The sequence below is a fragment of the Apodemus sylvaticus genome, chromosome 7 (assembly GCF_947179515.1).
Source record: "Apodemus sylvaticus chromosome 7, mApoSyl1.1, whole genome shotgun sequence".
In the NCBI taxonomy this organism is placed as follows: Eukaryota; Metazoa; Chordata; class Mammalia; order Rodentia; family Muridae; genus Apodemus; species Apodemus sylvaticus.
The window spans coordinates 98,242,855-98,270,682 of NC_067478.1; the positions used below are offsets into that span (position 1 = coordinate 98,242,855).

Below are 27,828 nucleotides of genomic sequence, written 5' to 3' on the forward strand. Positions count from 1 at the left end.
TGTTCCATTTTCACACAGTCAGAGGCTGCTCTAAAGGAGTGATACTCATTGCCCAGGGTCTTGGCAAGCTGCGGTCTTGAATTGGGATGGAAATTAGTGCACCAGATGACTGTTCTAGAGGATAGGTCGAGGAGGCCTGGAAGAGGAGAAGGAAGAGGAGGAGGAGGAGGAGGAGGAGGAGAAGGAGGAGGAGGAGGAGGAGGAGGAGGGGGGGGGAGGGGGGAGGAAGGGGAAGCATGAAGGAAGGAGGCCTCAAGGCACCTAGAGAGAGGTCAGCAGGCCTGGTAGCAGGAAGTGTGGGGATTGTGCAAGACAAAGAGAATCACTCAGGGTCAGAGTACAAGGTTCTCTGCAAGTCTAAGGCTCTGCAGAAGCAACACAGAATGGGGTGAGGCAGTTAGTAAAGAACTTGGGGTTTTAGCTGTTCCAGGGCTGCTTTCTGTCATTTGCTGGCTGGATGGCTTTGTACAAGCTATTTTTTTTGACTCCTGATTTGATTTCCTCATGTGGACAATGGGGATCAGTACAGCTATCCCTCAGGACTGCAGTGATCATTAAACAAGCTAGTGTGTCTAAAGTGATGAACATGGTATCTGGCAGAGACTCAGTGATGACTAAGGACTGCGGTGGTCGACCAACACTAGCTGAGTGAGTAGGTGGAACCATGTCACTTCCCACTTATGTGTACTACAAAACCCTTGTCGAATAGCTGAGCTTGACTTGGTCTTCACAACGCTCAGGGTTGTATGGTGTGGGCACGGAGACCCAGCATGGTTAGTGACATACCCAAGACTACCCAGCTGGTATGTAGAAGGGGAGCTGGTTTTCCTAGGCTGTGCCATTTTAGAATTGGTGGGACAGCTTCTGATCTCCAGTTCTGGTGAGCCCTGTAGTTGGGAGATTTCTCTTAGATGGTATTCATTCCAGTCAGGAGGTACTGGGACCAGCATGAGTACTGGAAGCTAACACTCCCACCCCTTGTGCATGAGCCCTAATCATCTTCCAACCAAGGCAGAGTGCCCTCTATCCAGGTCCCCCCATGACAGCTCTTGACTTGACCTGGGAGTCTGAACTCATCCAAGGTGACCTCTGCCTTGTACAGAGTGCAGAGTGCCACTCTCCAGCACAGCAGGGGATCATCCCAACTGCCTTCTTTTAATTTTGCATTTGCCATTTGCTTATGAAATAGTCCCATTTTCCTCCTTGTCGACGTGTTCATAAGGCCCCTACCTCGTGAATGAAGATGAAGAATACTCATCGTTGGGATTTCTCCCACAGGCTATCCCTCTCCCAGTACTCCTTCCTGATCTCTGCACAAATGGGATTGAATTGGAGTATCCAATTGGAACAGTAAGTACTAAGAAACTTTGTATTTTCCCAAAAGCACCCTCACAGCCATCACGTATATGTTATCTTTACAACAAATGCACCCAGCGTTTGTTGTAAAGGGTTGGTTGTTAAAAATAGAAATACTTTTTCCTTTGTTTGATCCCTAATTAAACATTACCTGAGGAAGTGTTTGCTTCATGCAAGTACACACCATTTTGTTTATAGTTTACTCTGCTCACCCATGTTACTTTACTGGTCCTCACAGACAGCTTTGACTTTTTTTCTTGTATGACAATGCTCACTCAAATTATTTTTTGCATTATAATTTTGCTACTCTTATGAATCAGAATGTAAATGACTGATATGCAGGTATCTGGTATGTGACCCCCCACGGGTCACAACCCACAGATTGAGAATAGTTGTTCTAGAAGACTGAGGCTCAATTCTCAGCAGGCACATGGAGGCGCTCTAGTGCCTTTCCATCTGCAACTCCAGTTTCAGGGGGATCTGATGAGCTCTTCTGGCTGCTGCAGGCACCAGGCATGCATGTGGTGCACAGACTGAGATGCAGGCAAAGCAACCATTGCATAAAATAAGATAGTTTTTAAAAGAGGGGGGGATAACATTTTGATATGTTTGGTAGAAAATTAAACAAGTATATAACAGTGGCATTTTGATCTTGCACCCTCTGGTTCTTTCTGGTCTCCTCTCTTTCTTGATGTTCCCCAGTACTACTGCAGCCAGAACCGGCTTTATCTACTGCTGCACCCCAGGAGAACATTCTCAGCACATCTCTTTGGTTTTCTCACCCCACTTTTCTCTGTTACTAGCCTTTCATCTCTCGTGGAACCTCAATTTCTGAGGGGAGTTGCTACTTCTGTTTGGAGCCTGTTGGATCTCTGGGCTGTACCATTTCAGAATCGGTGGGACAGCTTCTGATCTCCAGTTCTGGTGAGCCCTGTGGTTGGGAGATTTCTCTTAGATGGTATTCATTCCAGTCAGGAGGTACTGGGACCAGCATGAGTACTGGAAGCTAACACTCCCACCCCTTGTGCATGAGGGCTAAGCATCTTCCAACCAATTTACCCTAAGAGATAGGATGTAAATGTCCCACTCCTGGGGTCCCCTGACTTCAGTTCATTATTCTACAGCATGTCTCAGAGTTCCTACGAATCTAGGCTCTAGTCGTCCGCAGTGATAACAGGCTGGGTGATACCTCATGTTGGCTCCATTCTTCCATGTCAAGTTTTAAAACATCTCTCTGGCACCCTCTTTTCTTGCAGATAAATGATTACATTTAAATGTGCCTCTGGGGTGACTGGGCAAAGTGAGAATATTTTCCCATGTCACCCACAGCTCTGAGTACACAGTCGACACCTGATAAATCCTCAAAGCAAACAGAAATGAACTTTCAGAACAGACCCAAGTGCAGCTATCAGCTCACAGAGAGCAGCAGGCTAGACAGAGTGGCAGATTAATGGGTGCTGGAAGGGAAGCTTGCCTGTCTCTCGACCTAAGAGCATCCACAACCATGTCCTCACCTCCGTACCCTCAGCACATGGTTCTGGGCCACACCTTGCCAGGGAGTGGCTCAACAAGGGAGGAGTGGCTCGTGCCCTATTTTGAGATCCTTTCGTGAATAGCGGTTGAGATGTGTTACTCTTTACTGCTAAGAATGGTGGTTATTCCTAGTCCATTTGACTCAGAGGTGGGGAACTGCTACATGGCTCTATTTATCCTACACTCGGTATGCAGTTACTGAAACTGCCACCGTGTCCTATATTCCATAGGCTATTATGTGTATTTCAAACCATTATATAAATGGACTTGATTTGGTACTTCTGAATGTCATTAAACTCCTCCCATACCAGTAACAACACCGTTTCCATAGAAACAAATACATTTCAGCAAGAAAGGCACAAGGAAGAAGCAGATGGAGCAGAGGAGAAAAACAGTATCCCATTGCTGCTTTCAGAGTGATGGACCTGGCACTGTGCAATGACCACCCTGAGGAGGTGCTACGAGCGCCTTCAGGTTTTTATTGACTTCCCTTCGGTAAAGTCCTGGGTAATTCGTCTCGGCCCCAGACCTACTCATTCTGCTGCACAGCTCTGAGAACTTTATGGCACTGCAGGTCATTAGGCACCTCATTCATTTCCACTCTTCTATGCCTTCTCCAGGCTCTGGGGGAGGGGCCTGCAGTGAGGGTCTCAGCACTTAGTGAGTTCAGTGATGGAGCTTTGAGACCAGCTGAGGGCAGAGAGGCAGAGAGGGGAGAGGAGGCCTCCTCAGGACACAGCATAGGGGAGACCCCAATATCTTGCCAATAATTGCTGCTTCCCAGGTCATTTGACCCCTTGTCAGTACAGTTGGAATGCTAGGATGAAGACTCTTAGAGCTAAAGAAGTATAATAATTTATTACATATATACATATATGTATATATATTATACAAATATATTTTAAACCTCTTTATAAGAGCCTGATGGAGGAGGCAGGTGCCCACAGCCATGGCAAGGGTGTGTTTTTCGTTTTGATTCAAGCATTGGTTGCAATGGCCTCTTTAAGGAAAGCAGCCAAGTGTCAAATTCTCCAAGGATACACCTCGCATGGCTTTCAGCCTGAGTGGAGTCTCCTTCTCTGTGGCCACAGCTGATTATTCATATTTGGGACCAGGCAACTGTGATACTGCTCTAGCATATTGCTTGCTTGACAGCCTTGGGAGCAGGGACAGCCTTCACATGCCACAGGACTGGCACTGAGAGCCACTGGGTGAGTGGTGGTCAGTCCTAAGTGCCCAGCTCCACTGTCCATGAAGTTCTTTCCATCCAGCGGAACTTGGTAAGGATGTTAAACCATCAAAAGGTGGTATGGACGACATCTCAGATTATTAAACTGTGGATCATGATACCATTGGGGGTTGTTGTAAGAGGGCTGTATGTGGAGGTGACAGAAAATCTGGCATCAGTGAAAGGTTTCTGAGCATGCAGTGACCCAAACACTGAATATGAAATCAAACATGCCGTGAAGGAGGTGTTTCTAGCAGGACTCACCAGTGTCACATCTGTGTCACACCAGTGTCACATCTGTGTCACACCAGTGTCACATCTGTCAGAGGCACTGCAGTTTTGGTTCTGAACACACACTGCCACCACATATAGTGCCACCTGCCAGTGCTTCCTGACCTATCTCAGCTCAGTCTTGAGACATCTGAGTGTTACAAATGGCGGTCTTTTTACTGTGCATACAAAGTTTTTTGCTCTCACGGGAACATAACCATTTAATTATGGAAGATGAAAACTTCAGTGTTTTCCTACCATCATTCCTTGGTGTGTAAGTATCAAAGTGGTGTATCTTCGGATTGTACTGAATTTGAGTGTTTGATCTTAAAAATTGTTATTTAAATTGCTGATTTGAGTTTTATGAGAAAACAAAACAAAACATGAAATGAACTTTGGCTTGGGATTAGGACAGAATTTCCGACAATTTCTCAAGTGCACTAAATATACTTCTGCTGTGTCACATGATATGCTTATGCAAAACAGGATTCTCAGCTCTGACAATTTTAAGATCAAAATACTGATCTGGAAACCATTGGAAATGTTCCACACCCTGCAGCAGCAAATATTTAGTCAAGATTGAATTCATTATGTAAAAATAAACAAGCACACCTATCTCATTAGCAAACAGATTTGCCTTTGTTTTTAATAAGTGGTAAAATTATGTGTATATCAAAGATTAAGAAATATTAATTCCTTGATGATTTTATGGTTTATCTTCATATAGTTTACATGCCTATATACCTGGAGTCATAGAAATGTTTCATTTAAACATTTATATATCTGTAGAGTCACATAAACATTTCTTCAACAAAAGGTGGGCAAGTGGGTGAAGTTCAAGGAGCTGTCAAGTAGGTGACCTTTGGTCCCCCCTCTAGCCTCGGGAATCTCTGATGACTTGCTCCTAAGTCTATTACAACTCTGATTTCTCTGACTTCCCCCGAGCTCCAATGTTGACCTTTAGGCTCTTGAGTCACTATGCTAAATGAAATACTTAAACTGAAGCAGGCTTCAAAACAACCAGCATTGAAGAATGGCTGATTTTCCCAGGTGGCCGGCAGTGTTGCTGAGGAGAGAGCACATGTCTGGCTCAGGGTTCAGAGCCTGGTACAGGGCTGAGCTGTGGGGTGAGCGTGGGTGAGGGTGACCTCTACATCTTCTCTCATGGCACTCTCTGAAGGACCTACCTCCTTTCCCCAGAGGTCCTTGCAGTCTGTCTCTTTTAAAGCATACCCTGACCCACTTGATTAGGCATGCTACCCCGACCCCTGCTACTGATACACTCAATTGTGTTGCCCCAGACTTCACTGATGCTTAGATTTGGGTCCTGGGCTCAATCTCCACCCCTATCTGGCTATGCCATGTTGGGTAAGTCACATGCCTTTCCTGAGACAGTTTCCTCTTTACCAGGTGTGTTCTCACGCTTCTGTTCACATAGTCCCAGCATCTCGGGGCCAGAAACCTCTCCCATCTTTACTCTTCTGCCAGTCTCCATTCTGTGCAAGCATTTGAGTCAGTCTCCCCAAGGCATAACAGACCCAATGGAGCTTGCTTACTGGGAGGGCATACAGCTATTTGTGAAGCAACTGTAATATGAACTTACATTTGTACCCAGGGGTAAGAATTCTGGAGGGCAGGACTAAAAGATCATGTAGTACACAAACCTGGCCTAGACTGGGGAGAGCAGATCAGAGGAGGACTTAGCGGGAAAGACATTGGAGCTAAAGTTTGGATGATAAGCAAGCAAGGGCGGGGAGATGGGTGTGTTGGGGGCGACTTATGTTCTAAGAAGAGGGATCAAGGACGCCAAAGTCCTGTGGAGGAGAGAATGACTTCCTTGAGGAGGAGAAAGAAGGGCCTTGCACTTGAAGAACTTGCAGGAATCAGATTGGGCGAAGCTGTAAATGTCATGGGGAGGGATTAAATATTCTTAGAAGCAATAGAAAGTCATTGAAATATTTTCTAGAACATAGTAACAAATTTGCATTTTGAGGCATGGCTTTGGCTGTGTGTGGTGAAGGGATAGGCTAGAGGCTGATTGGATGTAATGAGGAAAGAGAAGTAAGGAGAGACAGAGAGGGAGGGAGAGCGAGGGGCGAGGAGAGAGAGAGAGAGAGAGAGAGAGAGAGAGAGAGAGAGAGAGAGAGAGAGAGAGATTTGGAAGATACAAGGTAAAATACCCAGGACATGGTGAAACAAGGATGCAAACGTGAGAGGGGGAGGGGAAATTTACCAAGTAATCTGCCTGGTCTGCAGCCAAGGGACCCCTCTGGCCCTGGGTAAGCAGGTCTTCTGCAGGAATGATGGCTGCTGGAATAAGCCTGGGACAAAGCTATAGAATCTTCCATCAGATTGTGGCAGGAGAATGGAAATAGCGAGTCTCTTGCTCCGAGATGCCGAGTGAATTAAATAACAATCATAAAGGGCCCTGGAAGCCCGAGTCTTGCCATAAATAATAAACAGGGACGTTATACAAATAACCAGCTTTGTAGCCCCAGTGGAGGAAGACACATCATCAAGAAAAATGAAATAAGAAAAAAAATATGCGCCCCAAAGCACCCACTAACAAAATGATAGTATTAGCCAACATCCTGGGGACTGTTGCAGGCACCTCAGGAATGCTCTCAGGAAAATGACTGTGCGCCCCTCTGCATGAGACCAACTGGCCCCAAGGAGCCTTGTGGCTGGAGCTGTCCTCACAAGCGGGGCTCTTTTTTCCTAGGTTCAGGGCTCTGGGGAGAGGTCCCAGGCTGCCTACTTCTGTTTTCCCATTGCATGGACAGAAGTGTAGTTAGTTTGCAGGTTGGGTGGCATTGAAGTCAACTGTGACCTCTATCTTCTCTTCAAGGAGAGGCAGGAGAAAGAAACTCCCAAGTGTTTTCTTTGGGGGGGGGAGCAGTTGGCAAAACCACTCAACTTAAAACTGGCTTAGTGACCAGGAAGCCTTTGTTTACCAGGGCATGTGACAGTAGGGGGTGGGTGAGAGAGCAGGCTGTGTGCAGTGAGTGGGTTGAGAGTTAGATTAGAGTTGTACCATCCCAACTCAGAACCTTTGCTGGTTAGTTTTGACATGCACTATGGTCACCTGGGAAGATAAAACTTCAAATGAAGAATTGTCTTTATTGGGTTGGCCCTGTAGGCAAGTCCATATGGGCATTTTTTTTGTGTGTGTGTGTGATTAATAATTGATATGGAAGGGCCCAGTTCACTGTAGGCAGTGCCATGCCCGAGCAGGTGGTACTGGGGTTTTCTTAAACATAGGAAAACAGGCTGAGGAACAAGCCAGTAGGCAGCGCTCTTCTTTGATTTCTACCTTCATCTTCCTTCCTTGAACTCCTGTCCTGGCTTCCCTCAACTGTAAGCTAAATATGCCTTTCCTTTCCCAAGTTGTTTTTGTTCAGTGTTTTGTGACAGCAACAGAAAAGCAAACTGATACAGAGCTTCACAGGTGACCTTAGCTTGAACACATTGTGTTTGAGAAGTTTGAATTCTAGATGTCTAGAGTTTTGCTAGCACAAGCTCCCACACCTGGCTCCATGCACTTTCTCCAACTATGCGGCAGCTAGTTTTATTATTTTCTTACCATCTCTTTTAGGAGATAGTAGATGAGGGTTGTTTTAGACTCATTAAAGAAAGAACAGGCCCCTATGTCATCACAGAGAACCTTAAGTTCCCTGTAGTAGGCTATGAGTTTGTAACCTTTGTGGCCCCATCTCTTGCACAGAGCTGAGAGGTGAGGACAGGAGCTATGGTGGGCATTCACTTACCCATAGAGCCAGAGCTAGCGATGGTGCCCCAGGAGCCATGGGCTGACTCAGGGCCATATATCTGGCTTCATCTTTCCTGGGTGCCCCAGGGATCAGAGTGTTCAGTCAACATAAGGCATCTGTGCTAACCACTGGGTGGTTCTTCCCGGGAAGATGAGACAGAGCTGGGAGGCACTGCTGCTTTCTCTTAGCTGAACAGAGAGAAGCAGTCACACACAGGGACTCTGAAGGCCCTGGAAATTTGCTGTCTGCCCCTCTCTGAGACTCAAGAGGGCATCTCTGTGCAGGCCCACTCGAGTGTAGGAGCAGGGGCCGCACAGAAGAAGGCCAAGGTTTCCCTGTCTCCTCCTTTCTTTAAGCACACTCTTCCTTGCTTACCCTTCCATTTTCAAGATGGGCCTTGTAGAACTTTCTGGTTCCTAAGGGACTTGAGGTCTACAAGCTATATCTCTTTACAAGGCTCTGCTTTTGATACCCCCCCCCCCCCCAGGACAAGGATAGTTTTCCTGATATTTCACTCTGCCTGGGGCTTTGAGAGGCCCGTAAACCTGTAATTGAAGGAAAGCTACAGACTCAGGTGCTGCTGAAGATGTGAAGACAACCCTGGTCAGGGTCCTATTATGCTGCCCTGGAACTCGCTGTGTAAACCAGGCTGGTGTAGAACTCACAGAGATCCATCAGCTACTGCCTTCCAAGTCCTGAGACTGAAGTATCTCCAGCCCAGAGATAATATTATATAAAAAGCTCTGTTTCCTTCTCATGACCCAACTGATATCAATAGGTGACATGGGACATTCTTCTATTGTGACTCACAGCCTCTATTAAACACTTACTTAAATAATTTACTGTGACTCTCCCTATGTGTGAGTCATTAACCTACGTCCCTAGGATGTGAAAACATGGACGTGAGGTCTTCCCTCTCCCATAGGTGGGGCCAACAGTACGCAAGTATGAAGTTAGTACATCATCACAAATTGTGATGCATGCAGAAATAAAACAGACTGTTTGTCCAGGTGGAGCATATGGTAAGGGAGCGGGTCTCTGATTTAGGTGAGGTGTGAGCAGGTGCTCTTCGAAGGGATGTTTGCAGTGAGACATACCTTGTAATTTTACAGTTAGCTCTTTGTGGGCAGGGACTATGTCTTATTCATTTTAACAGCTCCAGTACTTATAATGCAGCCTGACATTTATTATGAAAAATTGGGTATCATTTTTATGGTATTCAATGAATGTTTGATGAATAAATAAACAATCTCTTTCCAACAGTTCCTTTAAAGTGCAGAGTTCTTAATCACATGAAGACAATGAGAGCAGACAACTCTGGCATTCTGTGCCCAGCCTGCCTTTAACCCCTCTGTCCTTGTCTGGCCTTAGCTAATGTCTGCCTGAGTCTCTGTTGGATCCCCAGATTGCTGAGTTCAAACAGAAAAGAACTCCCCCAGCCCCCAGAACATTTACTCGCCACCTCCCCCATTTCTGTGAATACTACATATATTCTCCTAGAGGCTATTAGGCACTCCCAAATAGAGCAACTCTCTCATTGACTATCGCAGGCCTCCTTAAATGATCTTTGAATAGCATCTTCTTTTTATTGCTTTGTGTAGCTTAACAGCACCAATTGTGATTATTCTAACTTATGACAAGACCCAGATCTATAAAGCTCTTGTTCATTCATTATTTTCCTCTTGCTCCTTCTCATATGTTTGCTATTTTTTGGAGTGTAGTGAGGAGGGGTTGGTGGTGGAGGGAAAATAAAATAAAAGGAGATATAAAATTAACAGGGAAACAAATGAAATAGGGATCTCACTGGGTGACAGATACCCTATTAGATGCTGTTAAACAAAAACAAATATGCTTTAATACAACACAAGCAAAGATTTTATATTTATTCTGAAATGGAGATAAAACAATCACCACTTTATCTCTAATGAAAGAAGCAGCTAATTGTCTCAATAGCTTACAAATTCTGGCCACTTGGAGAAAAATAACAATAATTATTTTTTTTTTTACTGCTTTACCAATTGTTGAAATCATATCAAGGTGCATTGTCTGGCATAAGCTAAGAATTCTGTTGCTTGATCGATGTCATGACTGCTATTCCTGTTCAATTATTAATACGGAGGAGTTATAATTATTTTCAGTATTGCTATGAGATAATTATAAACCATAAAACAGCCCCTGTTCTTGTGGATGCTTTTCTCATCTGCAATGGGTTGGGGGGTTTAAGAGCTCCCAAGCAGAGCGTGCCTCTCATTTGCTTGCTTAAACAACACATGGACTTTAGAAGAGAGAAAATGTGCTGTCTGGCACTTGGGAAACAAGTCTGTCTAGCCTGGAAGAAAATCCCTCTCCCCTCTTTCCACTGTGACCTGGACCCTTCCACACTGTGCATGTGTTGTTCTGTCTTGGCCTCCTCTAGCCTGCCTCCACGTTGTTAGCTGAGACTTGTAACACACCACATATGTTGACTCGGCTTGCTCAGCGTCTCTTCCTTCATTTTCTTGGTCACTGAGAAGCTGAGGTCAGGTACCTGGAGCTTCGAGATCCTAATGCAGCCCAGTTCCTGGCCTTTTCTGCTCGCCCAACCCCTGAGAGCCTAGCCTCTGCTTCTGTAATGAGCATCTCCAGCCAGAGAACATGTCTACTCAGCACCACGGATAGAGCCATGCTGTCAGTTTCCACAAATTAGAAGTTACTGCCTACCTCTCTCTTCTGGGCTGCAGTGTTGAAAACAGAGAGGGTGATGAGAAAGAAAAAAAGCCAATGAAAAAAGACGGACGGTTTTGCCACAAAGTATGCAGCCCCACCCCCTGGCTGTGATCAGCCATGGGGCTCCTATTCATGATAACTGGCTGCTGTGGAAGCTTGTTGGTTTTTTGAACAGGCAGGCAGTGAACAGAAGTAATAAGAGCTTCCTAACTTGCTTATTCTCATCTAACTACTAGCAGACTGTCATCTTGATGGGTTCTGGTGACAAGCCCATAGCTAGCCCAGGGTTCTGGTCTGGGCCATATACAGAGGCATGAGTGTCATGGGTGGTGGGTTGGGAGGACAGGCAGCTGTTGAACAGAGGGAGATGGCACTGGGCTGTGTATAGGCTAACTCATGGCCAGATGCTAGGGATGTCTTGCCTCTTTCTTAGCTGGAATGGGAAAGAGGCTACAGGAGCTACAAGCCCCAATGGGGGCGGCTCGTGGCAAGCCAGGCTGGTGGTAAGAAGCCAAGACTTCATTTGTCTGACTTTAATGAATAAATGGCACCCCCAGACATTGTTTATCTGCTTTTGAACCCTGACAAACAGTCTGTGGCATCTGATGAAGAGGGTTATTAGCTGCATGGAGACAGATGGCTGGGGATGGAGAGGATTGGCTCTTTATTACAGCAGACCCGTAAGTGACAGTGATATTCTCACACCCCAGTCCACATGTCAAAGTCAATACATTCCCCAAGTCCTCTGGGACATACACTGGGCCCAGTGCTTGAGGAAGGTAGAACCACCCCTGGGTGGGAGACTGAGTTCAGTCTGTGCAGTTGGGAAAGCAGGCAGATCTCTAAAGGCAGGCTCTAGGAGTATAATACCACCTTATTCTGTATCATTCTCCTGAGCACTCTATAAGGCGCTGTCAATTCAAGAAGTAGGAATGGTTCAAGAGAAGGAGGGAGAACATTGAAAGATAACAGAAGGAGATTTTAATGGGCTGGGTAAGTGGGTAGAAGAGCAAAGGTAGGGAAGAAATAGAAAGAGAAGCAAGGGATACGTAGGGGGAAGAGAACATAGCAAATGAAAAACACTGAATCACCACCGCACGCTTTGGCACCAGCTGTTCTTCCCTGTGTAAATAGCACCATGAAGATGGAGCTGAGCCTCCCACTCTCCTTCCTGAGCAGTTTTGTGTTCCTTGTCCAGGTTCCACTGCACACAGTAGGCATACCCTCCCCTCACTGTGTCACCCCACCTCCTGAGATGGTGGCGTTTCTCACTGACCTTCATTCATTCTTCGAAACTTGTCCTTGGCCATGTAGCCCAGCACCAGACAGCATCCTCTCTTCTGGAGGCCAAGTTCTGGAAGGAAAGCAGAGGTGGGTGAGTCAGGAATAGGTCATGTGTGAGAGAGACCTGAGCACGGGGCTGTGGATAAGCGGGGGCGCTTATTTGGAAAACGTCGCTACAGCACTTATACCCCAGGTACAGCTTAGAGTCAGTAGTTCTTGCTAGATTCTCACAGCACTGCGCCTCCCATTTTCTACCACCTCCATTACAGATGTATGAAGGAAGAAGCCTTATTAGGTACTGGAATCAGGATTTTAAAGGTAGGCTCTGAAATGCATCCTTATAACTATTATTCTGGGCTGTGAGGACTTTTTATGGTTTAAGATTGAGGGCCATTCCCAGGTCACTTTGAAACCATGGCCAGAGTAGCTAAACAGGAACACCTGGCAGTGTCCACAGTGGGACAGCACGATCAGACCCAGTGGTGACCCAAGAGGAATAGTGAGAATGTGTATAGTGAGAACAGGAGAAGACACAGAGGTGATGGGTAGATAGGATGTGTGCAACCTTCAGGAAGGGTGGGATTCTGCAGTTGCTGACTTTTGTGTATTCTTATGGGCAGGCACTGGTTAGCGACAGCATCTAGGACTCGGGAAGTGCAGACTTAGAGCACAGGGTTCAGCAGCGCTGATACACACAAGGACTCATAGCAGTTGAGTTTCCCAGAAGAACAAGACAAAAAGGCAACTCTGGATAGCAAATGCCTGACCCTATCTCTTACAGAGTATTTTATAAACCAGCCTCTATTGGGTGTGAGTGGTAGACTTGAGTATGTCTACCTCACTAGAGGGCAAGCGCTCTCCACTCTTTTGGCTTTTAGTCCTGATTTGTCTTGGGTGCTTCAAGAGTTCTGAAACAACTTCACATCCACTTGAATTTTCAACTCCCATGGCAGTGCTTTGTGGTATTGCCGATGGGACATTGCTGTTCCCGTGACACACAGATGGGGAAACGGAGGCTCAACAGTGTTGAGGGATGCTGTCTTTGATATGTTTGATTCATCTCTACCTGTTTGTCCAGAAGCCATAAAACTGTGACAGCTGCCCTCAACTGGACAAATGGCTATGTGATACTGTTCTGAGCACAGATGATTGCAGCTTCCCACCTCCCCAGGATTTCTGCTACTTGCCTGCTTCTGCCTTATCTTCTCAGAGAAGGAGGCTCCCACTGAGTACCTTCACGTTTGTCCATGACATGGATGTGTCTTTGGCCTTCCGCCCAGCCCTGCCCCGCCCCCGCCCCCGCCCCCAGGTGGCTTGGGTATCAGGAATAGACAGAGTGGGATGATTCCCCCTCCTGCCTCTGCTCGGGATGCTCTGTATACATCTGCTGATGCTCAGGTCTAGCCTCTGAGGACAGAGGGATGAAAAGAAGTGCCGGGCCCCCGAGAACAGACAAGTCAAGCTTAGGCGCTCATACCCTACAGGAAAACAAAGCTTGGCAGGTGGTTGCAGGATGCTGTAGCCCAGGGAGGTCACCAGCTTTGATCTCCTGATTTTTTTTAAAGGGATTTATTGACTATCAGTGAAGAGCAGAGAGGCAGATCTGAGGGTGCTTTCCCTGCGCACCAGCTCACTCATCTGAAGGCGCAGCCAAAGCGCCCTCACTTCAAACAGCTTCACATCTCAGGCACCCAAATTGACATGTTAAGTTCTCCCATCCAGGGCCTCGGCCCTTTCTTCAGGGGCTCCTGTTCTGTTGAGGGCCGTGTGGATCAAAGCCCCTTTGATGTTTACTTACTATATTTGTGGATACCTTCTAATAGCTGCCTCCAAAAGGCAGGAATGCAGCATACAGAGAATGGACCAATGGAAGCAGAGGCTGTGAGGAGGCTCCCAGCCCCAACCAACAATAGCTGTTTGCAGGAGCTTGCGTGTAAAGTCTAGGTGTTGATACTAGGAAGACCATTAGGATGACAGGCACATTGTTCATCACCAGGATGATGTAATTGCTGTCGGTTCCTTTAATATTTGTCACCGACTTAGGCCTACCTGAAGCATATCAGCGGTGGCTTCTGATGAGAGAGGGGGCATGGGCTACTAGACTGAGCCTAGGAGGGACTCGAGGGGAGCACTGAGGAAGGAGGACAGAAGATGCTGGAAGGATTTGGTCAATGTTTTCTCTGTCTTCTGGCAGCTTTCCCACTCTCTCAGATGAACGCAAGGAGGATAGTTCTAAAGACGAAAATACGAGTCATCTGTCATACTCGCTTGTCCACAGGGTTTGTCTCTACAACTCAATCTAACTTATTTTATGTGTCATATACTAAGATACCCCCCAAGTTAGCAGCAGAGGAGAGGCTGTGCGCTCATACAGTTATTATAAGCAAGAGTCTCCCTAACTATATTTGATTTTTGTAAATGAGCAGGAAAAGATTTTTTTTAAAAGCTCTGATTAATAAAAGAAATTGAGGACGAGGTAATTTCTCAATGTATTTGGCTCATTTAATTTGACACGTGTGGGTTAGTCTTAATTATTTAGGCGGCTACATTACAAGGCGCTAATAAGCACACTGCAGAAATTTATTAAGTGAGAAGGCTTTCTGGGTGCATCATTGCTGAGAAGTGGGGAGAAGCCACTGGGATCCTTTGGAGAGTAAGTGAGCTACAGGATTGGCAAAGTGAGGATTTGCTAGCTTGTCCTATACAAAACATTGGGATGCTCTTCAGAGAGATTTGTGTAGCTAAGTTAGAACTTACCAAATCCACTTGTGGAAGTCCACAGCAGGGACAGAAGTGGATGAGGCAGGGGGATGTGGGTGCCCATCTTGGGAGGAAGAGCATTGTCAGAGACACTGATCATACATAGTACAAGGAGGAAAGAGAAAGTGATCATGGGGGCTTGGGGAAGCATCCAACAAGCCAAAAGAACAAGTATGCGAGGAGAGAAACAGCAGGCACCCCAGCCGCAGCCTATCGCTTTCTTTACTGAGATGATCTGTAGAGTGAAACCTCAAGATATGGGGTCTTCTTCAAGTGGCTTCATCAGTGGCAGTTCCACCCAGATTCTGCAATGACTCCATGGAGTATGATTGAATGGAGACTTGTTTTAAAAATAGCCTGTTCATAGCAAAGTTTAAAGCCATTGGGTTTTATGGGCACTATTTGAGTGCAAAGGTTTAATCAGTGCTGTGTGCACAGAAGCAGGTTTCAGACAGAGATGTGTCTTAGCGAGAAGGGATGCTTGGCACGCTGGGAACTTTTGAGCTCTGGATTGTGGGCAACAGAAGGAGCAGAGTGTCCTTTTCCAGCCCTGAGCCCACCCCCACCCCCATTACCAGACTCAGTGCCTAGCACAGGGCAAGTGCTGGACAAGAGGACTGCTGACTTTAAAAAAGGTCAGACTCAAGGATGCTGGGGGTGGTGTGAGCAGTTCCCCTCTGCCCACGTAGGAATGAAGGCAGATGAGCTCCGATGTAGCAGGATGCATTTAGCTTAGGTTGGGATGCTTGCGGAGTGAATGAAACTTGTAATTCATCCAAACTGGAAACTGTTGTACAAGTAGGGAACACTGTGGGATTTTCTCCAGGGGAGAATGAAAAGGGACAGCTTTGTAAATGGAGCGGGTTTCTTCAGCTCACAGTATGTGGATGGGGCTCTTTCTAGCTGTGGATCCCTTTATTCTCACTACTACCACTGATGGCACGGCCATGCTTCATCCCATTTGTGACACACTTATTTTTTTCACAGTGCTGTCATATTTACTGTCTCATTAGATGCTCACAGTAGCTCGGCGAAAGAAGCAAGGCAGAAATTACTTCCTCCATTTTGGATTTCGAAATCAAGGCTAAGAGAAAGAACTAAAATGGCATTTTAGGGCCAAAGGCCTAGCTGTTGCTGGGTCTAGCCCTAGAACTTGGGGCTGGCTTCAGGGTTAGTTCTTAGGTAAACCAGGATGGCAGATGCTATAAGTCAAAACAGACCAAGGAATACCAGAGATTAGTGGTCACAGATATAGGACTGCACTGAGAATGAATTGGGTCCACGCTCTCCTGCTCATATGCTGTAGTCCTATTCCACCCACCCTCAACCAAAGCCCTCATCCCTAGGTGTGATCTTATGTGCAGACTGGGACTTTGCAGAGGTAGTCAGGTTAAATGAGGCCATTAGGATTGGCTGTAGTTCAATAAAACTGGTGCCCTTAGGGGAAGTTGAAGAAAATTGTGTGTGTGTGTGCGTGTGTGTGTGTGTGTGTGTGTGTGTGTGTGTGTAAGAGAGGGAGAGAGACATGAGACCGACACATGGACACAAAAGTAGCCATTTCTAAGAATGAGGGAGAAGGACTTCAACAAGACCTTCCCTTATAGCCTTCAGAAAGACTCATGCTCACTGACATCTTGATCTTGCACTTTCAGTCTTTGGAATCCTGAGTAAAATATATTTGTGTGTGTGTTTGTGTGTGTGTGTTAGTCACCCATTGTGTGATACCTTGTTACAGCAGCCCTAGCTAAGTCATATGGACAGGAAGTGGAGGACCTGGTTTCCCAGTGGAACTTGGCTATTTATGGTATCTGAGATTTTCTCTATCCAATTCATTTGGTCACAGAGCTACTTGTAGAGAAGAGTGTCACATGACTGCTCACTGGGCCCCACTGGGCCCCAGCTAACGGAAGAGCACTGATCAGGGGGGCTGCAATTGGACAGTAGGGTTGGTGCCACAAAACTCAATGGGAAAGAAGACAGTAGAGAGAGAGAGAAGGCTACTGTGTGTCCACATGTCCAGGAACATTCTTAGGCAATCTGGGGTGCTGGGAGAGTTTTCCTTTCTACTTGTTATCTCCATCCAGAGACTAAAGAGCTCTAAAGCAGTGGTAACTAGAACAGGGTGCAATGGACAAGAACCAGTTTCTGCCCATTCCATTTCCAAGGCTGTCTAGGGTATGGGTGGATAGCTGTTTATAAGAGTACTTATTCTGTTTCCAGCCTATATGTTCCCATCTAATATGATGATAAAACTTCCCATTTGTGGGTTACTTATTTTTTGACTAGGTTGCAATATTCACTGTCTCATTCAGTTGCCCAAAATGAACCTTTTTAGACACGTACACGCTTTTGGTAGGGATAGAAGCTAGAGCAGGGAAATCAGGATGGAGGTTCCTAAAATTTCTAAGAGTGGAAATACCAGATTTTCCAATTGTACCATTCTTGGGTCTATACCTGGGTATATACCTAAGCCAGCAGATTACAAATACATCTGCATGCCCAATAGTCAAGACATAGTGTCATCTGATGTATTACATTAACACAATGGAATTTTATTTAGCCATAAAGAAGAATGAGATCATACCACTTGCGGGAAAGATTGGTTGAGCTGGTGATCATTGCCTTGAGTAAATAAGCTAGACTCAGGAAGACAAATATCAGATGTTTTCTCTCATGTGCATGAAAGTTGAAAGAAGATTATTTTGGAAGAGGAAGGTGACCAGAGGGATGGAGGGAGGGCACAATAGAGGGATATTGAGAATATGATCAAGGTGTATTAAATATGAGTATGAAAACATTACAGTAAGCCCCATCACTGTGTACAATTACTACATCCTAGTAAAAATTGGAAACAAGAGATAAGCACTTTTCCTCCTGAAACTATTTGGCTCCAGCGTGTCTCTACAAGCTACCAAACAGGAACTGGAGTCTTGCTGGTGGGCAGTTGTGAAGATTTCAGGAGCAGAGGGAATATGAGGGAGGCGAAACAGTGGGAGGTCAGATCCTGGTACAGCTGAGTCTGTACGTTTTCCCGCAGGGTGTAGGGAACCTTCAGAATGGCTAAGCTGAGGAAGGGTGGCTACCATGCACTTTAACCTGGTGTAGATGGTGCATAGATAGAAGAGATAAGGACTGAGAAGAGTGAGAGCAGCTAGGAGGGTCCGTCCGTGCTCCAGGTGAGAGATGGTGGTTTCCCATCTGCTCCCTCTTCTTGCTCTCAGCATACAGCAGGGATCTGAGAACAGGTAGAAGACACGGAGGCTTCTCAAGGGGGATACACAGAACCTGTAATCCTTGCCATCTCAACACAGAGAGCAGCGGAATGGCTGAAAATAGCTTGAATTCCCCAGATGGTGCCTTGGACCATATGGAGGAAACGCCAGCTGGACCTGGTTGGAGTTGCTGGGAGGTCCTGATGCTTCCGAATGAGCAGAGCTGGCTGCTACTGCGCCGAGGCACTCAGCAGCGAAGCACCCCACAGTCGCCTCTGAGCTTCTGCTTCCTTCTTCCATCTATAAATTACTGCTCCTGAGATCTCCCTTGCATGATTTACATGAAAGGACAACATACAGTAAAAAGGGCTGGGAAAAAAGGACCTGAAAGGAATGAATTCAATGAGGCAAATACCAGAGTCAGGTCTGGAGGTCAAGTACCCTCCTCCTCTTTCCTTTCCTTGCAGCTATGAAAATGGAAATGAGAGAGGGAAGGACCTCACCAAATGCATGTGGGGAGCCACCAGGTCAGCATGGAGGCACAAGTCAAATGATCTGGAAAAGATGAAGGGAGTTAGAAAGGTCCTTCACAGGAGAGACTTAGGGCTTAGAAGTCCTGGGAAACAGGAAAAGAATAGCAAGTCTGAGAACATTTCTGCAACAAGACATTGGAACTGAAGGACTGTGTAGCTCAAGAAAGGAGGCAGAGATGGCCGTAATGTCTTTCATTGGAAAGAGATTACTGTGTTTATATCAGATTTGGTGTGACTGCAGAGAGACTGTGTTACAGGGCATTGAAAAACACCCAGGTAATATTTGAGCAGTGGTTTTGGTCTGAAGAAACAAACTTTTAATAGGCCATTTTCTGTTTAGAGGGTGAAAGTCTTGTGGGAAAAAATTGTATCCTTCACCAACAGCACATATTAACAAAAATTGATGGGATAATATCCACTCCACAAGCATTCAGAGGCCACACACACATGAGATATGCAAAATAATTATCCGATTGGTTTGCATCGGTTGAGTTTCCTTTATCCAAAAGCCCGGAGCCCAAAATGCTTCAGATTTTGTAATTTCTGGCTTAGACAATTTTTTTTTTTGTAGATTTTACCCATCTGAATATTCCTAACATAAAACTTCAAAACCTGAAAAGCTCTGATATCCTAAGTATTCTTAGACATGAATTTTCAGATGCTGGAGCATTTTCCATGTTGGATTTGAGGGTTCTAAGTCTTCAGCCTGCACTTGTGAAAGGTCTGTAAAAAAAAAAAATCAAAGACAGCTAAATGTTCAGTAAGACCACATCGTGGGGTGACAAAAGGCCATTTCCACGTGAGTGGAGGCCCTTGCTTGAAGAAGTGAGAGAAAAGAGAGTGAACTGGGAGGTGGCAAGAGAAGTCCTCGTGAAGAGTCCTGCAACTGGCCTTGGGGGTGTCTTTCTGGTGTGACTGCCTAGTGGCCTCTCATAGGCGACTACCACCTATGGCCACCAACAACCATTCTGTCCCTGGATAACCCACCAACTGAGGGATTCCAAGTCTTGTGTTTGGAAAGTTTTTTACCTCTTTTCTGCTGAACTCCAGCTTCCCGACTCACGTCTGTCTACCTGGTGCTATTTCCAGTATAATTACTTACATCACATGCAATTAGGATACCCATAAATCAGCAAAGATCCCTGCTTTCTGATCAACTCCTGTAATAAAGAAACCCGAGGAGAAGATTCAGAAAGGTTTGCTTATATTGACTAGTTGCCTGGCCCCAGCCCTCTAGGACACATAATAAGTGTTTAATAGGCCAATAATACCTGTTTCATAATTTTTGAGTCTCATTGCTTGCTAATCTAAGTTTATTAAAGAACCATAAACTTTACATTGTTGTAAAGACATAATTGTTATTTCATAGCTAATTTAATATGGGTTAATTATATTAGAACCAAGTTTCCACCCATTCATATTAAGTATCAATTAGTTGTTTTAAACTATTGATTTGTATTTAATTAACTATGCTATTACATACCAATTAAATTCTTATAAGAGAAACTTGAAACAGCTGTGGTCTTACATTGAGTTTTTAAAAATGATGAATTGCATAAGAAGCTTGTGTCGAGCTCCTGTCTTTTAGGAAGAGTCTGCAGTCAGTCGTGACAGCTCCAAGGAGGTTCTGTGTCTACTGGCGCATCCTCACTTGCTCCTGTGGAAGCATGGCTTCCTCAGACCCCTGCTGATCTGAACCTTGCAGCTTCATACAGAGTAACAGTCACTGGCAGTGACAGGCCTTTGCCTGCTTCTGCCCTCCTAAGCCTGCTCCAGCTGTGCCATCACTGGCTGCCACAGCCCCATCCCCAGTGTGAGCGAGGCAGACGGTGTTATTAAGGCTCCTTGCCAGCAGCTGTGGGGTCCAGAATAGTCTGTTTTGCTGTGGGCCCCACAGCCCGTGTGTCTACAGAAAAGCTTATCAATCTCAGGGAAGAGCGAGCCAGCCAACTATGACAACAGTAGGCATGGAACTTTGCATCTTGTTCTAAAAGTGCTTTTCTTTATTCTTATATTTGTATTCTTATTATTGGTGCATGTGTGTGTGTGTGTGTGTGTGTGTGTGTGTATGTGTTTGTGTGCATATGCATGTGTGACTGTGTGTGTAACACTATGCATATGGAAGTTAGAGAACAAATTCTAGGACTCAAGTCGTTCCTTCTACTCTGAGCTCCAACGATTAACCTCTGCTCACTATATATGGTATGTGTGTTTACCTGCAAAGCCTTTTCATGGAGTCCTTTTATTCGTTTTTACATAGATCACAGAAACAGGTATTGTCATACCTCTTGTTATTTATAAAGAATATTTATAAAGAACACCCATACTGGGGATCAAATCTAGGGCTTTGTGCACCCCGGGCAATATTCTTCCCCCAAGTTATAGTTCCAGCCCAGAAACTGACATTTTAGAGAGGCAAGAAATTTGCCCACAGCCCTGCTGCTGCCTCTGAGCAGAGAGTCTTGGCACGGAATTGTCTGGCTGACCCCACTCTGAGCATGGTGGATAGCACTCCAGTCTCTTCTCTGCAAGGCCCAACTCCCTGCTGAGTCTGGGTTTCAGCCCTATGGGCTGGTTCTCTGGGACCATTCTTGGCTCTTTTTACCCTTCTTCTCTGGCAGGACTGTGCACCTCCCCTCTGACACTGCCTGGGATCCTTCTGTCAACTGACAAACTGCCTGGACGTCCAACAGGGCTACCATCTGACTCCGAATGTGCATTCTTTGGGGGTCCTTTGCTGTCAGTAAAGACTGTAGGCTGGGAGAGACCACCCTAACCCTCTACATATTGGAGTGAGGATGGAAGACATTCTCCTCGGGTTCTGGATGCATTTTTGTGGTGACCAAACCTTCCTTTATTCACCATCATAATCAAAGCTGCCTGGCGCTAACTGGCTGCAATTCCTCAATTTCCGGACTATTTTGTATGAATGTCAATTCTCAGAAACTCTATGTCATAGTTCTTTCTGAATGGATGAGGAAACTGAGGACCCAAAAGGCTAAGTATCAATAACATTCTCATGGGCAGCCAGCCAGTAAGTAGGTCAGTAAACCAAATCATAAACTCCATGTTTCGGGATACTGGTAGAATTTCTGCGGGAGGCATTCAATATAGTGTTGGTTGAAGAATGTTGTGGGCAATGGTTTTTATCAGAAATACAAGGATTCTTCAGCTTGTCTCCCTCTTAGGATGTCTAGTCCCAGTGGGTCATCTGCTCTGTGGGGGACATAATGGAGAAACATGGAAGCCATCCCAGCCCACCCTCCCCTGGCTTGTCAGCAATCCATTTAATCTGTGAGGAACAGGTGCTGCCAAGGGCCCCATGCCTGCAAGGCTTTTATACTTTCCTGTGAGAAAGTTGGAAGTCTTTGACTACTGTTTGAATGGGGTCAGAAACATAACATCTGTGCGTCCTGCCCCTGGGGAGTTCTCGGCTTGGTATAGTCTGTCAATCACAGATGGGAGGCCAGGCAGAAAGAGGACCTCTTCTGGTTTCCTTTCTTCTAAGATGGCCAACAGTTTTCAAAAAGCTAAGCACGGTGGTAGTCTGGGGCTCTGTGAAGTCCCACCTGACCTCCAAGTGTCCCATTCCACCACCCTCAGGTCTCTTGAGGCCCAGAAAGACAGAGGCCCAAAGATGCTCAAAGATCAGTTTGGTTCATGGATTGAATCTCACATAGATTAGTGAAGAAATGAGAGCTAGCTCCACTGAGCAGGCGGGGCTCCCGGAAGCTGACTCTTTTTTTTTTTAATTTGCATTAGGAGAACAGAGTATCCAGGCTTCAACTCAGGCCTGCTTGGTTCCAGAACACAGGCCCAGGCCCTTCTCCTAGCACACAGTGTGAGGATTCTCACTGTACCTAGAGGACCAACCTAGACCCCGGGGAAGAAGGGACCAGCAGAGAGCTGGCTGATGATTATAGCTGCTACTCCTTGGATAAAGGGTACAGAGAGTCCCTTTGTGGAAGTCCAGGGCCTAGGGGAGGAAAACTTACTTCTAGGGGAAGTAGGCAGTAAATAGGGGTGCACAGCATGGCAGCACCTGGGCTTCTACTCAGGATGGGTTGGTAGCAGGGACATGCAGTTATCACCCATTTATGGTCCAAATAAAATTTGACCAAAGAGGACTGAGCAGGTACCCTAGGACTTTACCAGTAGAATCAGGCAAAGATACCAGGCCTTTGCCATCACAACCTCCATGGGCACCAAACATGGTATGGGAAGAAAGACAGAAGGAGAAAAGGTAGAAGAAAACCTGTCCTCTTGGCTGTAGAGTCGTGGCTTTTAGGGACCTTGTGGCGGAGGGGCAGACTGGGCTTCTGTGGGCTGCGGGCCTTATCCTTTACTTTCTGGGGAGAAGTAGCACAGAGGGTGATGGATGCTCTTGTTCCCAGGCGTGACCCAGGGAGAGCTGCTGCATTCACAGTCTGGTGGCCAGGCTTGGCCTTAAGGGGTGAGCCTTGTCCATCCGCACTGCCCCACGTGGGAGCATGGGGAGGTTGCGAGGACACGGAGTTCATATTCTCCTCCTCTTACTGGCCTGTACTGTCCTCCAGGACATCCATATCTGAACCATCTCAGGAGCTGAGGCTAGCCAGGAGTAGAGGTTTCAGGAGCTGAGGTTAGCCAAGGGTCGGGGGCCTGGACTTAGGGAGACTCAGCCTCTAGGGTCCAGGCAGTTGCTGCTGCCCCCCGACCCACCCCCACTCCATGCTCACCTGGCAAGGAAGGCAGTCAGTGGCAGGTTAGAATGTACCAAGGAACAATCAGAGCTCCCTGCTGCCCTTCCATTGCCGAAAGCCTCCCTGAGCCCTGCACACTCCATTACAATTCTGTATCTTATAATTAAATTGAATCTGCCAGTTACCTCTCAGCACGGCAGCAATTCAAGCTCATTGGAGGCTTTCTTTGTTTATTTTCCCTTATTTATTTATTTAGTAATTATTTATCCAGCTACCCATGTAGCTGGATGGAGGCTTTAGCTCAATATTTCACTTGCCTTCTCAAATAAACAACAGCAACAACAAAAAAATCCCTCAAATGTAGATTCCCCCTGGCAGTATTGTTAAGGCCGCAGTAGATCCGGAGGGCAGGGGATTGTACTGGGACAGAGTCAAAGTGAAGGTCACAGGGGAAGCCTTGCTGTCAGGAAAGGCTTAGATTCTGATCCGATGCCACCAGCTTCATTCTGGTCACAGATGCCCTGGAAGGCCCGTTCATTCTAGAAAGTTCTATGGAAAGCTCTTGGAGACCCAGCTTGCTCTTCGATGGTCAGAAAGCAATTCAGAGAATATGGAGATCTGGTTGTGACTGGGAATGGTTAGCACACGAGTGGGGCCTTGCAGTGAAAGGTGTGCTCAATGTGTTTCCCTCCAATCCGAGCGGCGCCCCGAAATATTCGCTGAAGTCAGAGAGGCCGCACATCTTGTCTAAAGTCTTTCCACTGCTGACAGCGGAATTGTAATATGGATGCTGAGCTTGGGGTAAAATAAAACCCCTCCGTTTTCCTCAGAGCCCCAGATACAAGCTGAAGGTCTAGCCTCAAAACCCAATGCTTCTCTTTCCTCTTTAATGGTAACCTTTCAGTAGAGAGGGCCAAGGAGAGCCTGATAGCTTTGATTAAGAACTTGGCTTCAAACAGATCCAGGGGGGTGATTCAAAACAGCCAGACACCACTTAACAGGAATGTGAAAGTTTACTTCCTACAGGGCTGGATCAGCAGGAGGCTGATTGTGAAGGGGCACATCAGGGGCTACACAAAGCCTTGCCTAGCAATCGCTAGATCCCTAAGAAATGACCCATTTTAGGGGCTAAACCACCTAGCAGACCCACCCCGGGGCAGAAGATTAGGGAGGCTCAGTGTGTGTGTGTGTGTGTGTTCATGCTCACTTGTAACAGTGGGTAGGAATTTCAGGCAGAACTGATAACTTAGATTTAATTCCCTTGAAGAGATAATGCTATGTCTTCCCCTCCTCCACCCTTACAGCCCTAGCTCACAGCCTAGCCTCTGCTCACTTGGGCGTTGCTTTGTAGGAAAGAGTAGGGAAGGTCTTGGCTCCTGTCAGTGTTTTCCAGGCTTGGTTAGTAGTAATGGAGCTGACAAGGCTTTCAGTGAGGTGGGAAATGGGGATCACTGTGCTTCTCTAACCTGTCTGCCCATGTGAAACCAGCAGGGATCTTGTCTCCGGCCCTGGCCAGGTCACTGAGGATGATCTTAGCTCAGTGAAGGAGTCTGGTGGCATAGAGTCTAAGGGCAGGAGGAGTCTAGACGGGTGCAAGCGAGGCAGTCTGCTCTAAGAGAGAATCATTCAACTAGAAGGCCTGCTGAGAAGGATATCCTGAGTTTCCTGGCTTTGGGCCTAGTAGCTAGGGTCTCGCATAGAGTTCAAGGCCAAGAGAAACCTGTTCAGGAAGCTTGGGCCACTGACTGCCACTGCCAGTCTGTGGGACTTGTCACCCAGCTCTGCAATTCTCCAGTGGCCTGTTGGCTCTTGACTTCTGGTATCCACCTTCAGTGTTTTTTAATGTACAAAATGGAGCAGCCATCAGCCAGTAGGGTGCCTCATTAGGTACAGACACTTGCTTCCCAAAGATGCAGGCTCAACAAAGCATCCCAGGCATCCACATAAAGAAAAGGAGAGAGCAGGCGCCACACAGTTGTCCTCTAACTTCCACATGCCTGCCGTGTAAATACACCCACACACCACCCCTCCCATACAAACACACGCAACAACAATAATAATTAATAGCAATACATTAAAAATAAACAAGCAGCCCCTAGAAATGTCCAATACAAGGAGCTTAAGGCAAGGTAAGGTATGTACCTCTCATTTACCTAAACATACAGAACAAATTTGGGTACATTATAATACCCCGTAATTGGTAGTTATAAAGTAATAGTATGCTATTATAAAGAAAGGGGTGTGTTAAAAGTGGGGACCAGAATTGTGTGCTCTAAGCTCGGTAGCTAGAGGCTGCTCTCACCCTAAGTCCCAAGGCTCCCTGCTTTATCCATTAGTGTGAGGCTAAGGCCTGTGGTGTGACAAACACTCCTGTGACAAGATGGGAGGCAGAGACGGTAGAATCTGCCGGAAGCTTGAGCACAGGCCAGCTTGGAGCTCACAACACAGGAGAAACAACAGAGAGGCTGCCTCAAAACAAGACATAAGAGCCAACTCCTGAAAAGTTTTATGGGGCATACACATGCCTGCAACCACACACACACACACACACACACACACACACACACACACACACAGAGGTGTATATACACAGACCCACAAACACATAGACAAAGACACACACACACACACAGAAGTGAATATACACAGACCCACAAACACATAGACAAAGACATACACACACACACACACAGAAAGATAGAGGTGTATATACACAGACCCACAAACACATAGACAAAGACACAGAAGCACACAAACACACAGACACACGGATACACACAAAGACATATACAAATAATATGGGCACACACAGACACACAGACACACATGCATATACACACAGACACAGAGATACACAGACACACACAGATATACACACACACAGATAGAGACACACAACACAGAAACAGTTGCAGACACATAGTCACACATACAGACATAGACACACACAGTCACAAACATACAGACAGACATGCACATACACACTCGTACAGAGTAAATATGCAGATAAAATATGTTGCTAGCATGACATTCAGACCTGCATGGACAATGTCTCATTTAACCTGGGCACCAAGCCTCTTATGTTGTGATTAATGAAGAAGCTGGGATAGGCTAAATGTCAGTGGATCTGAGCTACAACTCAGCCAAGATCTGAATCTGGACCTGCCTGATAAGAGGGCCTGAATTCTCAATTCTATTAAAGCCTCATCTCTTCTCTTGCATGTGGAATTTTGTCACCAGAAGATCCAAGACCTGGTTCACACTGTGGTGGTGGTGATGTGGGCAACCCAGCATTCCAAGAAGTAGATAGGAGTGCCCCAGCTTTCCACAGGGGCTGTGTGAATGAGTAGAGCCTGCAGGCTGGTAGAGGGACGGATTCTCAGAACCATTTTCCAGTCCCTTCTGGCTTCATCTCAGGAAACTGGACCGTGTCACTGAAGAATGGCTGCTCTTGGCTGAACGGAATCATCTTCTCTGTTGCACGATGAACTCTGAGCCAGACTCACCGATGGCAACATGGCCCCTTCCTTGGGACAGACTTGGGACAGACTAGCTTGATTCCTGGGACCTGGCTCTGTTGCCCTTAGCTGGGTAGCATACAGGAGTCATACCATCATTCTGAGCCTCAATTTTCTTATGTATAGAGTAGAAATTGAACCAGATATGAGACTCTAGTAGTGCCCAAGGACTCTACTGGGTTTGTATATTGACTTAATCCAAATGTGCCTTTTTGTGGAGAAATCTGTAGCTTTCACAATTCCCCACAGGGGTGATGCCCCTCTCCCACGTGTACAGCTATATGAATATCATAGAGCCATTTGTAAGCAAGAGGACTGTACTCTGCTAGTTCTGTGGGATGGGAAACATAAGATCAAGGCCATGTAATATCTGGTGAAGGCTACTTAGGTCCCTGCTCAAAGCACCTTTCCTCAGTGTCTTTACATGGTGGAAAGGACAAACCAGCAGCCTTAGGTCATTTTTATAAGACAACAACACCATTGACAAGAGCAGTAAGGACAGTTCTTGATGCCGTCATCTTCAGAGTAAGGATATCAATACATGAATTTTGGAGAGATAGAGCATGTAGACCACAGCAGACCTGAACATCATAGCTGGTAACCAAAATTCCTCAGCAAAATGAATGAATGAATGAATGAATGAATGAATGAATCAATCAATCAATCAATCAATCAACAATCAAGTAAGGAAGCAAGCCTCCAATCTCTCTACAAGATTCCTTGTGTTCCAAGGCCCCTTCCATGATGACTGTAGCCTAAAAAACAAGAGTTTGTCAAGGCTATGGGAAGTGTCGCAGCTTCCATTAAGCATCACTTCCAGAATGTTGGGGGTACTGCTTCTGCGGAGCAGGGAATTTCAGCTTCAGCCTCTGGCCCAGCAGCCCTGCCATGATGCTTATTCTTCTAGCATCTCTTTGGCCACTGAGCACTCTCAAGAAGAAGTTCCCAAAGGACAAATGGAACTTTCCCATACTTG

The 27,828-nt window shown here is 46.2% G+C and overlaps 1 long non-coding RNA gene across 1 annotated transcript in view; it reads left to right on the top strand.

The window, feature by feature from the left end:
* Nucleotides 1-485: 485 nt before the first annotated feature.
* Nucleotides 486-27,828, top strand: part of LOC127689263 (uncharacterized) — a 129,240-nt gene continuing 101,897 nt past the window's right edge. The window contains exons 1-3 of the long non-coding RNA XR_007978870.1: nucleotides 486-648; nucleotides 1,279-1,350; nucleotides 2,160-2,280. This is a non-coding gene — a long non-coding RNA (uncharacterized LOC127689263). The remainder of the gene's footprint in view (nucleotides 649-1,278; nucleotides 1,351-2,159; nucleotides 2,281-27,828) is intronic.